This window comes from Artemia sp. Qi Xiang Cuo, chromosome 5, assembly GCF_049724085.1.
Source record: "Artemia sp. Qi Xiang Cuo chromosome 5, ASM4972408v1, whole genome shotgun sequence".
Taxonomy (NCBI): Eukaryota; Metazoa; Arthropoda; class Branchiopoda; order Anostraca; family Artemiidae; genus Artemia; species Artemia sp. Qi Xiang Cuo.
This window is the reverse complement of record NC_142798.1, coordinates 10,931,067-10,948,240: the sequence shown is the minus strand read 5'-3', so window position 1 is coordinate 10,948,240 and position 17,174 is coordinate 10,931,067. Positions and strand designations below refer to the sequence as shown.

At 36.7% G+C, this 17,174-nt stretch overlaps 1 protein-coding gene across 3 annotated transcripts in view; it reads right to left on the bottom strand.

Moving 5' to 3' along the window:
* waw (Translation factor waclaw) overlaps positions 1–17,174 on the bottom strand; it is a 554,624-nt gene that overhangs the window by 451,744 nt on the left and 85,706 nt on the right. The window lies entirely within an intron of this gene.

The window sequence follows — 17,174 nt, the reverse complement described above, 5'->3', positions numbered from 1 at the left end:
GTTAGGTTAGGCTAGATTAGGTTAAGTGGCCGACCTCACCCAGGGCCACAGGCCGAAGGCGGCACAGTCGGAGTATCCATCCCCAGGTTAGGTTAGGTTAAGTGGTCTTAACCTAACCCAGGTTAGGTTACCTAACCTAACTAGGGTTAGCAGGTTAGGTTAGGTTAGGTTCGGTTAAGTGGCCGGCCACTTAACCGAACCTAACCTAACCTGCTAACCCTAGTTAGGTTAGGTAACCTAACCTGGGTTAGGTTAAGACCACTTAACCTAACCTATCCTGGGGATGGATACTCCGACTGTGCCGCCTTCGGCCTGTGGCCCCTGGGGTGGGGGTCGGCCACTTAACCTAATCTAGCCTAACCTAACCTGCTATTCCTAGACCTAGCCTAATCTAAGCTAGCCTACCCTAACCTCACTAATATAGCTCTTACTATGGCTTTTCAGTGGTGGATTTTAAAATCATCTGGAAATTTTGAGTTTGAGGTGAGGAGGGTGGGGGGGGGATTTCAAGAGCGAGGGTAACCTAACCTAACCTGTTATTCCTAGACCTAGCCTAACCTAACCTAACCTAACCTCACAAATATAGCTCTTAGTATGGGTTTTCAGTGTGTTTTCCAACGAAAGTATTTAAAATACGATGTAAATATGTACTAGCTACTAAAGTTCCGTTTTTTTTTACAGTTTATATATATATATATTGAGCTTGGGTGAGGGGGTGTGAGGGATTTCAAGAGCGATGGTAACCTAACCTATTCTAACCTGTTATTCCTAATATAGCTATTAATAAGGCTTTTCAGTGTGTTTTCCAACGAAAATATTTATAATACGATGAAAATATGTACTAGCTCCTAAAGTTCCGTTTTTTTATAGTTTAGGCAAGCAGGTTTTCAAACGAAAATATTTAAATAAGATGAAAATTCGTTCCTAGAAATTTTTGTGTTTGGGGGGAAGGGAGGATTTTAAAATCCTCTGGAAAATTTGAGTTGGGGGGCCGGGGTTGGGGGGGATTTTGAGAGCGAGGGTTGAGGCGGGTGGCAGCCCCACTCCTATAGACTTTTCTGTCTAGTTTTGCATATCAAAGTTAAAAACCATAGTTTTCACGTCCCCTCGCGTCATTTAAGTTGTAATAGCTCTGATTTGGGACCATATTTCAATATATCTTTTATCAATTTTTCTTCTTTTTTCTTTCTGATTACACAAGAAGTGTGAAATCACCGAGTTGATCAATCTTTGATAGTTTTACAGAAATTCTCACTTCCCATTGATGCACTCCTATGTCCGAAACAAAATCGAACGTAACAATTAATTAATCTGCTTTGAAGATGTCTCGTTTGACATAATTAGTCTATGCAATGTAAGAAGTATTGTTTTGAAACCATTCTCCGCGAGTGAAAAGTTGCAATTCTAGTGAGTGTTAATTGATATATAGAAAGGTAATTATTGTTCTAAATCAACAGTTTGCACGATTTCGTAAATAAATAACCGTTAGGTAAGTATATTTAAGAGCTTTGAAAAGCTTTGAAAGTCAGTATATGTGGAAATATATGACAAGATAGAAAATAATGGAAGGTTCTTCAAATGCAAATCCGGCAATGTTTGATGTGAGTCCACTAATATGTCTTTTCAGTGTGTTTTCCATCCAAAAATATGTAAAATACAAAGAACTATATTCCACTGATTATAAAGGCATGGCTAAAAAAGGAATTTTTTGTGAAAAACTCACAAATATAGCTCTTAATATGGCTTTTCGGTGTTTTTTCCGAAGTAAAATATTAAAATGAAATGAAAATATGCCCCCCCCCCCATAATTTTTCGAGGGTAGGGGTGGGGGGGCTTATGTATCCATGCTACAAAAATTCGACTGGTTTCAGTATATATGGTGATTATGCAAAACTGTTCACCAATGGCCAGGGGTGTCAAAACAGTTCTATATTTTTTAAATGGGAGATTGGACATAGGCCTACTTCTTTTGTAGACCTTTATAAATACATCTACTTAGAGCTCCAAAGGGCAACACCAAGCTGCAAAGGGCAATGCAACTGCACACGCTCGTTCTTCGCCCTAATATGATAGAGGTTTCACTATTTACTGACTCCTATGCTGTTCCTATATTTCTTTAAACTCCTTTCCTACACTGGGTGTTTGAAATTATCAGTGCTTATCTTACAATACATTTCTGCATCTTTTTTTTTTATTAATAGTGCTGTTCTCAATGAACATTCGACTTTTTAAAGACTTACTGTTTAAAATCTTTAAAGCCCTGTCTTACTTGGTTTAAGAGTTGGCTTATGGATTCCATAGCTTCAAGCTTCCTGATTAGATTTCGTCTTGTTCTGATTTACGTATGAGAAATGGTATCAATTCATGAAAAAGTTAGAGTGGAGGGTCAGATATATTTCCTAAAACTTATGGGGGGCAGTGGACAATATGAATTTTTCGATGAAAATACCAAATAGTTATTTTTCAAGCAGAATGCAGTCAATAAGTATTTTCAAATTCCCCCCCCCCCAATTAATGTCTCTGTGTATATATCCTTATTAACCTTCCTACTAGTAGATTTAAGAAGATTAGAAAATACCTCGGCTTTATCTTCTTCCTGTTCGATAACTGCTAAGAACCTGTAATCGAGTATCGCTTCAATGCGAAGATGAATAAGAAAAATACAAGAATTTCTGCTTAAGCGTTATTAGCGATATTCGATATGGTGCGATACGATACGAATTTATTATGTCAAATAACAGGAATTAAATTAACAGTTAAATTAAGAGACAATATAATTTAAATAATTACTCCTCATTGTCACTTATTTACTAAAATAAGACACAAAATAGTGTCGAAAATGCAATCTGTATTGGCTGGTAGCCACGGTCTTACAAGGCTTGGGTTGTAAGACTATTCGTCTTGTTCGCGTTATCTCCAATATGAGAGGATCCTTATTAGTAATATTTATCAGTTATAATAAACGATTGTACCTTATAAGACAGAGCTCTTTCTATTCCCTTCTTTGTAATGCCAGATAGTCTATTCGTTAAGCGATATGAAAAAAAGAATAAACCTTAGCGCATCCTCTTTGGTGGGAGAAATGGAAGGGCTCGGGGGTCCTTTGGGGGCACGGGGGGGGGGGGCTTTGAGGGTACGAGAGCCTTTGGGAGCCCGGGGAGGCCTTTGGAGATCGGGGAAGGGTCTTTGGGGGTTTGGGGGTCCTTTGGAAGCCTGGGGGCCTTTGAGGATCAGGGGAGGGCCTTTGGGGGTTCGGGGGACCTTTGGAGATCGGTGGAGGACCTTTGTGGGTCTGGTGGACCTTTGTGGACGGTGGAGGGCCTTTGGGGGCTCGGGTCTGGCTTTTTGGGGTCTGGGGGGTGCCCTTGAGCACCGATTGGTCCTTTGGAAGTCCCGGTGGACCTTTGGGGACAGGGGAAGGGCCTTTGGGAGCCCGGGGAGTCTTTGGGGTCTGGGGGCTCTTTGGGAGCCTGGGGGGGGGGGCTCTTTAGGAATACTGGGTTTAGCTATCCGCTCTATAACCTCAAGTAAATGCCTAGGCAATACGAGAACTTAACAATTATGTCAAATAATTTTTTATCGCTCAGAAGTTGAAGTCCTATTCATTTGAAAGGAGACTAAGAGCCCATTTGATTTGTAGTGAGTATTGAATCATATCCATAAGAGTAAAACTGTCTCTTTGTGTAGACACATGCGTATTTTTTGTTAAGGGATATATTTGCCCGCAATGGGCACACATCATATTTTACCGGGAGTCAAACTTTACAAAATTGAAGAGATTATTTGCGTGGAAGCAGCAAAATAAGTTGTACAATAGTATGTGGAAATTCTTAAAATTTTTGTAAGGGTTCAAGCCCGCTGGACGCTTGCCTATCGAGTTTTTTTTTTGTTTTTTTTTTTGTTTTTTTTGTTTTTTTTTATTAGGCATAATTTTTTTTTCTATATTAATAAAAATAATAATAATTTATATATTATAAATTATTTCTATATTTTATATCACGCTTTTAAAAGCTAGACTTACTGCTCTATTAAATATATCATTATGCATAAGTTTACTTTTGAACAATTATTTCTGTTCATCTTTGATTTAGCGTAGCAGCTCTTTACTTTTAATTGAAAAATAACCTCTTGTGGAAAAAGTTTTTGTCACTCAATTAAATATATCATTGGATATAGGTTTACGTTTGACAAATTATTCGACATTATTTCTGTTCATCTTTGATTTAGTGTAGCAGCTCTTTACTTTTTACTTAAAAATATCCTCTTGTGGGTTGTGGAAAAAGAGTTTCTGTCTCTCTAATAAGTCTATCGTTAGACATAACTTTACAGAAAATTTAGTTTCTTCTAGTTTCACGGTCTAAGTATAGATTCTAAGAAGGTTTTAACTGCACTGCTTGTTTGGTGGGGGGGGGGTGTGTGAATAACCAAAACTATTGGTTGAACCTGTATTTGACTCGGTTAGAGGTATATTCTTTTTTTTGTGCCATTTATTGTTGTGCTATCAAAAAAATTTGGATTGTTGGTTCAATTAATTATAAGTTCATTAAAAATGAAGTAATTAGTTACTACTTATAGTAATTTGCAAGTTCCATATGATGTCAGAAAAGAGCTACTTTAAAAAATTTGTTCAAGTATAAGTTATATTATTGTTTTCAGATCGTAGTTAGGTTGGGCTCTGAAGAATATTCGGATGAAAAGAAGTTTTCACATTTTCTAGCTTCCGTCAATTTTAGTATATTAAAAAACTTGAAACTGTGATTTTGTGATAAGCCTTCAGCTGTAATTTACACCAAAAGGACAAAATAATTATCAAAAGCATGAAAATTAAAAATGTAAAATGTATATTTCAACGAAATAATATCCTTCTTAATAATTTAAAATCAATAAACCATGGGAAGCGGTTTTCTTTAGTATTGTTTGTGAATGAATAAAAGATGATGATGAGTGACAGAAAACATTTTTAAAACTAAACAATACTTTAAATTTAGTAAATTGTCAAATCTTGTCAAAATGTAATTTTTTCCTGAAGTTGAAACCTCTTACTTCAACTCAGGTGTTGAACTTTTGGTAGATATATTGGTTCGAAAATGAACTATTCCCGTAAAATCTGAACTAATATAGGTTTTCCGCAGGAAACTCTAGTTTTCGATCATAGCGTTCTCAATCTTTTAGGATGTATGGAGTGAGTGGGAGCTCACAGTTGAGGAGGAGGAGCTTCTTCTCCGTGCTAGTACAGCAATTGATGCTAGTGATGATGACGTGCTAGAAGTGCACTATACTGAAGACGGTCTTTCATATACATCTGAAGACTTGGTACGGCGGGGGCCTTCAGGTCGTCTTTGCATAGAGGATGACGAGCGGTTGGCCCCTAGTTTGCCTACAATAGGAGTACGCGAGGATTTATTTGAGGAGATGCCTCTTCTCCTAGATATATCAATAAGTGATGAACCTGAGCTTGAAATTGAATGTATACCACCCCCTCTGCTAGACATAGTGGTAGTGGAGGATGAAGACATAGATATTCTGATAATTGAACCCGAGATTGTGTATATAAAAACTATTATAAATATTGATTTGTCAAATGAATAAAGATTAGAAAAATGAATTATTTTTTGTTATCTTTGATAGAAGACTTGGTTATGGACTGATAGTACTCTATGGGGTGATTTAATCAAACTGAACTATTCATGTACAGAAGTCTCTGCTGGTATCCTCACTATCTATATATATCTATATGAAAATTAAAATAATACAAACAAATTTATTGTGTGATTGCAATATAACACTCATTATACATATAAATAATTAGATTTAACGGTAAATCATATATGAGAACTCTTTCACATTGGTTTCTGTTGTTTAAAATCCTTTTCATAGAATGGCCTCTTATGTTGTCTCTTAAAGGACCACTTTTTCTCTTCTCTTATAGCATAATCATCATAATAATCCGAGTTATATCTTGCACTATACACATTTTTCTTTGGGTTTTCACTGCTGTCTTTTACACTATAGAGAAAGCCCTCTTTTACCAATCTCTTCTTTTGATCTTCCTTTTCTAACATATCAATCCTTCTTTTATCTGAGCTTACTTGCAATCGATATAAATTTCTCTCCATGTCACGTATAATGTTTCTTCTCGTTTCCTCCAGATTCTTCTCATCTGTCTCTGCCTCTATGCAGTCTAAACATTCAGTAGGTTCTTGTGAATGCTCAAAATCATGAAAATGTCCCTTACAAATAGAACAGTTGCAATAAAAGGATATTTCTAACTCAACTTGTTCACTCATGTTATTACACTGCTCACTAAAAGCTTAGTGAATTCTATTCACAGATTGATAAAACTATAGCAAAAATCCTTTCACTCTGACTGCCAACTCTAGGCTGACCTGAAAAGAAAGTTGGCTCGAAAACAAAAACAACATTGACCTTGATATTGACTGGGACGGGGTGATCTAACTGTTCCCGGGAAACCCATAACATCTGGCTCGAATAACAACAACAGATACTATTTCTGGATCATAACATCTGGCTTGAACAACAATAACAACATTGACCTTGGCATTCGCTAAGAGCGTGCCAAAAACACACCTGGAGAAAGAGGTCATTGACCGATTACGCAATCATTCTCCCTAATGACTCTATGCCCATATATGGACTCCCAGTCGGACCTTTAGGGTCATCTCTACTCTAACGAACGTGCTAAGTTTAGTTAGGTTGGTGCTAGCAAGCAAACTGATATATCCTAATATAGAATATAGACTAAATAAACTTTGCACAATCCTGGTTCGAATAACGTACAACTAATTGAGACTTAAGTTGCATGTGAAAACTTTTTGCAACAAAGTTGGCATGGAAAGAGTAAGAAGGGTGCTGAAAGGACACTTTGAGTAGGAGGGGGAGTAGAATAGGAGGTTGAGGGGGAGTAGAGTAGTTGAGTAGAGTAGGAGAGGGACCTGGCACTTTGCTTCTCTAATCCTATGGACCCTTGACCCTTGCATGATTCTGGCTTAAACAAGGCGCAACATGCCAAACTTTCTGTTAAGAAAACGCAAGGGGGGGGGGGTAGAAGGGGCAACGGGTTCGGTGTGATCATCCATTCATAAGTCTTCAAAGTTGTAGCATGATTCCGGTTCAAAAAATAATAGAATTTGAATCCTTTAGAGCCAAAAAATAGAGAATCAAGGGCGAAGAGGAGTGTCAATTTTTATATAGACTCACTATGGTTCCAATCACGCATACTGAAATCCTTGCAAGTTTGATCTGATACCACGCGTATGGGATTGAGAAAACTCATGGGGCATTGAAGGGGTGGCAGGTAACCTTCTAGTCATCCACCCGTAGAAAGCGCGCAAGGATTTCGTTCCCGTCAGTTTAGGCCTAAAAAACGGTGCTAGAACTCAGATTCACGATTGAATGAACCCTTCTCCAACTTTATAGAGCCATTCGTTCGATTTGAGGAGGCAGAGAAGAATATAAAGAAAATAAAAACAAAACACATGGGAGAGATATCGCTCTTTGCTAAGTCTACTGTGTTTAGTATGAAATAAACCTATGAAGCATGCATAAATTATAGCCCTAGTTGCTGGTGCTACAAGATTTGTGTCACTTCAAGGGCCAAATTTTTGGACCTTCAGATCGTTCTGGTCAAAAGACCCCCATATGGTAGTTGGGGGACACACAAGTTGTTGAAGGGGTGGAAGACGACTCTCCTGTCAGTTTTAGGCATTAAAAAGGGCACTAGAACTCAGCTTTGCAATCGAATAAGCCCTGCTCAGCCTTGAACGAGCATCCGTTCAATATGATGAGGACTAAAAAATAATAATACTGGAGAATAATATTTCTCCGTGCTAAGAGTCAACAACCCTTGCTACAAGTCAACAGCTCGTAAAAAAAAATGGAATACCAACAATCATACCGTTTACTTTTTTTATATTTGCATTTTATTGACAACTAGTATGATAGAGCTCCGTTGCACTCTTGCCTCCTCCTCCTCATAGGTTTTAACCACATGAATGTATTCAGGAAAACCACTAAACCTCTACCAACAACCCACTCCCTCGCCTGAGAAGCAAATTTCTGCACAGTAAGATAGCAAGGTTCGGATAGTTTCATATCCAATGACCAAGCTCCTGTCAGTTTAGGCCATAAAAACACCACTAGAACTCGAATTCACGATCAAATGAGCCGTCCTCCAGATTCTTACGACCGTTTGTTTCATTTGATCGGCCAGAGGAATGTATAAAGACAAATAAATGGGAGGACATTTCTCTTTACTAAGTAAACGCTAGGCCTACTGCGTTAAGTATGAAATGAATTTATGAAGCTTTTGTCTTAGGTAGGCTGTTTGCATAATTCATAGCCCTAGTTGCTGATGCTGCAAATTTTTTTTCATCCCTGAAGGCACGTTTTTGGACCTTTTGATTGTTCAGGTCAAAAAATAAGTGTGAGCGCACCTGGGGGCATAGAAGTTGCTGAAGGGGTGGCAGATGACTCCTATCAGTCCTAGTAATTAAAAGTGTGCTGCAACCCAGACTTTGAGAAAGAATGAGGGTGATCTATTTACTTATTCATAATTGCGTTTTATATACAACCAGGGTAATTTGGCTCCACTGTCTCTCTTCCCTCCTCTTAACGTGTTCAAATCATAGGAAGGTATGATGGACAGCCTTCAGAGCTCTGTCAACAACCCCCTCCCTCACCTCGGAAGTAAATTTCTCCAGTTTCCTATTCAATGACTACTTTTAATTTTTGATTAACAACAATTACCAACTACAATATTGAGCAATCATAAGACATAAAAAGAAGTCAAAATCCGAAAATAGTTTAGAAATAACTTAATCACCGCCTAGATACATCCCTTAAATTGCACTACAATATCCCATCACCTACGTTAAATCTGAGACAAATCTCAAGCAATTACTTTCGCAACTTGTCGGCTTTCCATTTCCAATGAACTTTTCCAAATAGGAACGTATTTACTTGGAGTAATTCTCTGAGCTTAATGATCACTATTATTAATCTATTCCCAGAAAAACGTATTTTGGGAAAACCTTCTTTCGAAATCGAAAAAAATATATATAGACAATAGCTATTAGTCTTTTCGTACCACTAGGTAACATCTGTTTAATTCATTGATCAATAAAAGTTGAATTATATCAAACGCAAAAAAAGTAAGTTTTGAGGCCCTGGGGTAGAGAAATGATGGTAATTTCTACGTTTTGAAGTTGAAGAACGAATAACCGAATATCAACCTTAGACCGTCACTATCTCAATGCCAATCTACCTCAAACCACCCTTATTCACATAACTTATTTTAATATTGAAAGGTAAAAACTTAGTGATTATATAATCATTTTCATTTCATAATCATTTTATAATATTTGAAATTTTACTTTTATTAAAATAAAATAGAGGGCACAGTAGGTAGTAGGTATAAGCAAATTGAATCCGACTTTTCATTTTTCCCATATCTTTTCCCGTATAAAGTAAGAATTCAGATAAAATAATTGAAAAATTTTGTTAATAAATGAGAATTTTGTTAATAAATGAAATGTTTGCTAACATTTGGCCGGAAAATTTTGAAAGACAAGGGGGTGCTAATCAATATTTTGCCCTGGGTGCAATAGAGGCCAGAACCGCCAGGGGGCCTCTATAAAATGTTTATAGTTGCTCGCGCAAGCTAAATAAAATGTTTTCTAACATTTGGCCTGAAAATTTTCGAAAGACAAGGGGGTGCTAATCAAGATTTTGCCCCGGGCGCAATAGAGGCCAGAACCGCCAGGGGGCATTCAGTACTGACCTCAAAAATTAAATTATTTTAACTGTGTGCCTCGCAAGCTACAACAAGCTGTAGTAGGATTCATTCTTAAAGCCAAGTGTCGGTCAATTAAGCTATTCGCCATGGATGATAAACAGTATTTATTATCCTTACCTCAGCTTTCCGCCGGATTATGGACCATAAAATTCCATTATGTAGTTAGTCAATTTAAAAACAGTATAAAGCCTGTAAACTTCGATTTTTATTATTTGTTTTCATTTCATAATCTTTATACCATTTACCTATATCTTTTCATCGTCCTTATTTATTTGTTAATTCAAATCCCAATTTTAGTGCTTAGTTAACTGATGTCTCAAATCAAGCATTTGAATGTTTATTTCTAGATCTTGCCAGGGGCGTCTTTTGGGGGTGGCAAGGGGGGCAGTTGCCCCCCCCCCAATAATGTGGAGAAAAAAATATTATACGTCCCATGCCCTTTGACTATCCAGATATGGACCCCTCTTGCCCCCCCCCCTTCCCAATACAAATGCTGGAGATTCGCCCCTGAATGTTGCTAATAAACACAAAAATAAACTGAAAAACTTGTTTCCTGAATATCGAGTCCCAACAAACCCATTTCCTAATTCCTAACAGTCTTTTGCAAAACATCAAACAGTTGGAAAGATTCAACTCTTCCTTTCCTAAGACGTATTTTTTTTTTTTTTTTTTTTTTTTTTTTTTTTCTTAACATTCTCACATTTTCTACTTTAGGAATTCAGTACAAGAGCTACAGACGACTTTCTCCAGATACATTTCCATTGTGAATTATTCTTTGATGATTTCCAAACTAGGAGTGTCCTATTCATACAAACGAGGGGTCGCTTATTCTCCACCACCTGATGTCAGGGGCGTCCCGAGACTCATTTCACTGGAGGGCGATCTTCGTAAATTTTATTGAATCGTTACCTGATTTAAGCCGAATTTTCTGCAGAAATCAAGAATTTTGCAATTTCGCAAAATTTCTGACCGAATGCCAAAAATGTTGGAGGAGCGGCACGCCCCCCCCCCCCCCATCGGGACGCCATCACCTGGTGTACATCTCAGAGCACCATATCTTCCACAAATCGTTATACTCTACCGCTACGTTTAGCCTTCTTCAAGCTACACGTTTTCTCTAAGCGTGGCACGCATCATAGGGTGTATACAATTTTTAGAACTGAGGAGCCCTTCCATTGAAGCTTATACCATGTCAAAACCAAACAGGTTTACGTTAAAAAATGGAATACGACTATATTTCTACCGCAGTGGTCATACTGTTGATCAGGGTCATAAACAGAGCTGGGTTACAACAGATTTTTTCGGGGGGGGGTGTAATAAAAAATTAAAAAACACATCACAAATTTGTTTATATTCATTTTTGTTAGTTTTTACGAGTCAGACAACCATTTCGGGGAGAGGGGGGTAGGAAACCTCCTACCCCCCTGGATATGGCCTTGTTGTTGATATATTTTCAATAATTTAATAGTTTATGGAACGGGTTGCGCAAATAGTAATATGATGCAGGTTTTTCCAACTTCCTAATTTAATTCCTTGGGAAAAACTTCGAACAGATTTAATAGCATCAGCGTCGTCAATCATGGAGGTCCTGCTGTTCTTATCTCGGTAATGAACGAAAGATATAAGCAAGGAAATGACTGTTGTATCTTCTTTCTTTCAAAACAGTGAATATGTTGTAGCCTTTAAATATAAATCTTCCGAACTCTTTCAGTGATTGCACGACCCCCAAATTTTCAGTATTTCTCTCAATTTGCACAGAAACAAAAGCTGAGTTCTCCAAAATCTCCCCAAAAATTAACGATTTGTATTTAGCGTTAAACGTCCGTGCATTTCGAGAGGTTGCGTATTCCTCCCCCCGGTGTACATCATGGAGCACCACATGTGCCACGCAGTTCCCCTACGCTTGAAATAGCCCCCCCCCCCAAAAAAAAGAGATTTGGACGGTTCCGCCACGCTTGAAACGTGCCATCTGTGCATCTGATTTCTCAAAGTAGGCAACAGGTAGCTGTATTTACGATTGTTAATTTTTAGGGAGAACCCACCTTTCTTATGGAGAAATTCGGGAAGCCCCGAAATTTCGAGGATTGATAAAAATCGATAAATTCAGATGATATTTAAAGGTTAAGTATTTACTATCTTGAAAAAAATGCCGTTCTTTTATATACCAACTTCGTTCATTAACCATGCCATGGCGGCACTGATTCAATTAAGTCATCTCAAAGAATCTTCCCGAGGAACAAGATTAAGCTTGACCTAGTCTCGTTTGTATTCCCCCTCTCCTATTCTGAAAAAATTGCACTATATTATTATTTACGTAACATGTTGCATGAAGTAGTAAATCATATTGCAAAGACATCACGGTATTACCATTGCTATAGAAATATAATCGTAATTGATTTTCTGACGCATTCCTGTTTGATTTTGACATAGTAAATGAAAAGTATGGATTGGTGGTTGCATAAGGTATACTTATATCTGAGGGACTGTCCACTTTTATGAGGATTGGTACCATTCACTTATTTTTCTGCTGAATTGTTTAAAAATAAATCTTATCTTATAACTACTACTACTATTACTAACAACTCACAGCAGCACCAAGCCGCATGAGGCTAACGCAGTTCTTACAAATAAGTTTTCGGTAGTTGTTTGGGCACTTCCGTATTAGCCAGTACAAACTCGAAAAGTGAAGTTAGGTTAGTCCTAATTGAATATACCAAAATATGATGAATATATAATATTTTATTTTATTTAATAATATTTTGGTCTATATATTTGCTTATTAGGGGGGAGGAGGGGTAGATTAACCTAACCTTACCCCAACCGTTTTTTTATATCTTCGAAAATTACATAAATGTTCTAATACTTCCAGCTTTTGGAATGTAACTGTAACTCAAAGAATTTCAAACATTTGAAGTCAGCAATTTAAAAAATTTGGAATCGGCAAGAAAAGTAAATCTTTGATATAGAAGAATTATGCACCCCTTCCACGCCAACCAGTTCCCGAAACACATCCAATCAAAATTTTGAGATAGCCATTTTGTACAGCGCACTTGATTTCCAGGTATAAATCGTGTTTTAGATATGGACACACCCCGACAACCCTCATGAAGCGGGTTTCAAATTTTGTCCTGGGGGTACATAAGGTTTTTATAGAAACGTCGTCGTAGAAACTTCAAAGAAGCTCTTTCGATTGGAAATTCCAAGGGCTAGTGCCCTTTTTAATAGTCGAAAGTGATTGGAGGGCAACTAACCCTAACCAACTAAACCCCACCTTTCCCCAAAAAACATCCAATCAAAATTTTGAGAATGCCATTTTGTTCAACGTAGTTGAAAGTTCTGGAAATTATGTATTTGAGGATGACAAACCCCCCAGAGCTCCAAGAGCAAAGGTTGTAAGTTATGCCCTGGGGGCATGTAAGGTTTTTATAGATAGCCTTATCGTAAAAACTTCAAAAGGGGCTCATTCAATTGGAAATTGAAAGGGCTAGTGCCATTTTTAATAATCGAAACTGATTGGAGAGCAACTAACCCCCCTCTCACGCCCATCATTCCCCCTATAACATTCGACGAAAATTTGCCTAAAGTAATTTTATTGAGGTCTGTTGAAAGTACTAGACATTAGGTCTTGGAGGATGACAGCGCCCCCCCCAATTCCTCAGGGCAAGGGTGGCTAGTTATTCCCTGAGGGCATATAAGGTTTTTATTCAAAGCGTTGTCGTATAAACTTCAAATGGGCTCATTTGATTGGAAATTGAAAGGGCTAGTGCCTTTTTTAATAGTTGAAAGTGATTGGAGAGCAACTAGCGCCCCTCTCACACCGACCATTTCCCCAAACACATCTAATTCAAATTTTGAGATAGGTATTTTGTATAACATAGTTGACATTACTGGAAATTAGGTCATTTAGGATGACAAGCCCCTTCACAGCCCTTAGGGTAAGGGTTGTAATTTATGCCCTGGGGGCATATAAGGTGTTTATAGAAAGCGTTGTCGTAGAAACTCAAAAAGGGCTCCTTCGATTAGAAATCGAAAGGCCTAGTGCCCTTTTAATAGTCGAAAGTGATTCCTATGCTCCAATGGCCACAACATATTTTGCACTTTACTGAAAAAATATAAATGTTTTTACTTTTATAACTTAAATAAATCAAATAATATTAACATTTTATTACTAAAGATCAGTATATGTATATTAAACTGACAATGCACATTTATTTGTATTTTTTTCAGTAAAGTGCCAACTAGGTTCAGGCCTTGGGAAGACATAGGGGCTTAGACCCTGACTTATGTTAATTTCTGCTCGTTTTGAGTTTGACTTGGTTATTTATTGTGATTCCTGTTCGTTTTGGGTTTCATTTATTTATCGATGCTAATTTGGGATAATTTCACGCTTGGTAGATTATTTGATTTTATTTTTGCTCATTTTTGGTTTAATGGAGTTCTTTACTTTCTTTGAAAAAATTATTTTGTGGAAAAAGTTTTTTAATTAATTTCCGATCAATATTCCCTGCCCTAATAATCCAGAAATCATGATCTGAAAAATAGCCTGAGAAATTTTAGAATGTAAACCCTTTATATAGTAATTTCCTTTAAGAAAAGATTAGAAATATTGAGAATAGATTGGCTATTGAATCTGATCCGTGATTCTTCTATAATTTGACCTGCTGTCACAAGGAGCCTCGTGTCTTTTTCTTTTGTGTCCCTTGTGTATTCTATCATTACCAAAGTATCTACTGTGACTAAAAGCTTTGTCTATATATATATATACGCCAGGCCTATAGAACTCAACATGATTGCATTTGTATTCTTGGAGCGTGGAACGCTTTTCAAATGTCAACACATAAATTGAGTAGCAACTTGAAGCAATGAGTTCTCTTTTCAAGGTGAAAAAAAGATGCTTGTCCTATTTCTTGGTAATTAGCAAAAACCTCTAAGATGTGTGATCATTCAAATATAATCGTACAGAAAAAAATATTTAATAGTAAAATAACAAGACCCAAATTATATACCCCTTCAATAATTTAGAAAAAACTGTAATTTTTTAAGTAGCTTTAAAACGGTCGCTCGTTTTAAGTGTCAAATTCACTCTACATTTTGAGCAGATAACTTTTTATATATACAACTTTTAATAACTTTAATTTATATATAATAACTTTTAAATAACTTTTAATTATATATATAACTTTTAATATATATAACTTTTATATATATAACTTTTTATATATATAACTTTTAATATATATAACTTTTAATATTATTTAATAGGCGTAAAAAGTGACGAAGACCACACTGCCTTTCCATAATTCCGCCAAGAAATTATTTCTAGAAATTTAAACCCCATCTAGTATCTTTTAAAAGTGCCATCTATAGCAAAATCTACAACATGATAACTTATACTGGTCCATTAAAAGAATGTTTTCCGCACTCAGTAATTTCTAGGATAGAATCGACAGTTTTTCATATTTAGTAAAGCCATCGTTACTTCACATTCATGTTTTTCATCGTTACATCGTTATCGTTACATTACTAGTTATTACGGTTTCCTCCATGTTTCCCTAGTTTTTGTTCAATTTCCCCATGCTTGGGGATTTTGACAAACATTTTCCCGAAATGTAAGTACCCCTGACCTCAAATAAGTGTATGTATGGCCTCACTGTTGACTGTGAGGCCTCACATGTATGGCCTCACTGTTGACTTTGAGAAAAAAAAATGGAAAAACGGAAACTCAGTACGATCCATCGGCTTCACCCCCTGGCCCACCGAGACCTTAAATTAGAAGTGGTGCCTTTGTAAAATAACATTTTTTTTTTATTGGACCATTAACTTCTGCCACGGCTTGTCTTTTTTCATTATGGAAGCAAATTGACGAACCTTTGTTTCTTCTAATTGTTCAGGTGGTGGGGCAAAAACTTCTTTCTCTTCCAACGATTTATCTAGTCCACGTTTTTGATTTTACAAGGTATGGAAGGCATTGACGACCACACACTTTTGTTCCTTTTAATTGTTCAGGTGGTGAGAAAAAAACTTCTTCTTTTGCCTCGGCTTGTCTTTTGTTATTATGAAAGACATATCGCCAAACCTTTGTTTCTTATAATTGTTCAGGTGGTGGGACAAAGACTTTTTTTCTTCCAACGATTTATACAGTCCAAATTATTTTCAAAGGTTTGGTAGGTATTGATGACCTGATCTATGTCAAAATCCAAAACCCAATCATCATTCGCTATCATTTTCAATTTGTTTGCGTCGTTACACCTCGGCATATCTTTCGTCATTACGAAATACATATTGCCGCACCTTTGTTTTTGTTTAACAAAGTTATGGTAGGAATTCATGACCTTATCTATGTCATCACTATCATTTTCAATTTTGACAGGTTTTGATTCTCGCTGTCCAGGTTAATTTTCATTGAGTTGCTGCTCTTCATTTTCCTTTTCGACTCGTTCACTTGTTCGTTGTTCTATGTTTTTTAATTACTAGTGTATCTCCCCTTCATTTTCATTTTTACAACGCTCTTATTGTCGTTATATCAAATCTTATAACCGCCCTTGTCTTCTCTCTTCATTTTCATTTTTGACATATTTTTGGATTTTGATTACTTCAGAAGCTTTAGCAATAGCCTTTGCTTTAGTGGCCCGTATTGGTGTTGTCGCAATTGACGGTTCAGGTTGTCGAATTTTCCATCTTATCACGTTTGAGAGTTCAGGGTGTTGGTTCCAAAGAATCATCCCTTATAGTAACTGCAACTGAAATTTTCGTTCTTTGGCCTTCCAACAGACATTATATTATATAAATAACTGTTACTTTGGAAACTCAACGATCTTATTTACGCTATGCATAACATCATATAAGAAATTACTTATAAAATGTCATATACGATGGCATAAGAAATGCTTATAAGATGTACCAACATAGTACATGACGTCAATTGCAAAATCCAAAACTATGGCTCTTAACGATTTTTCTCAAACTTATGACCTATCTAGACAGTTTTTTTATGCGAGAATATCCCAAGATACCAATTTTCCCGAAAAAATATGGAGCCGTTTTGGAGAACATATATACATACATATACAATTACTGCTCACATATAAAGATAGTATATACATATATAACGTCTTAAAGGTAATTATTTGGTCAGAAAAAAAACTGAAGAGAAAAACAAAACAAAAAAATACAAGAAAAGAACTGTTTTCCTGCTTTAGCAAATGAGAAAAATAAGCACTTGAACGAGGTCCTGACCTTACTCACCTACCCAATCGTCTAGGACAAAGCAGTATAACCAGACATAATAGGAAAGAACGAAATTGCCAGTCTCTCCAAAGCTAGTCCGCTTAACTTATGACCAGAGTTAAAACGAACCCAT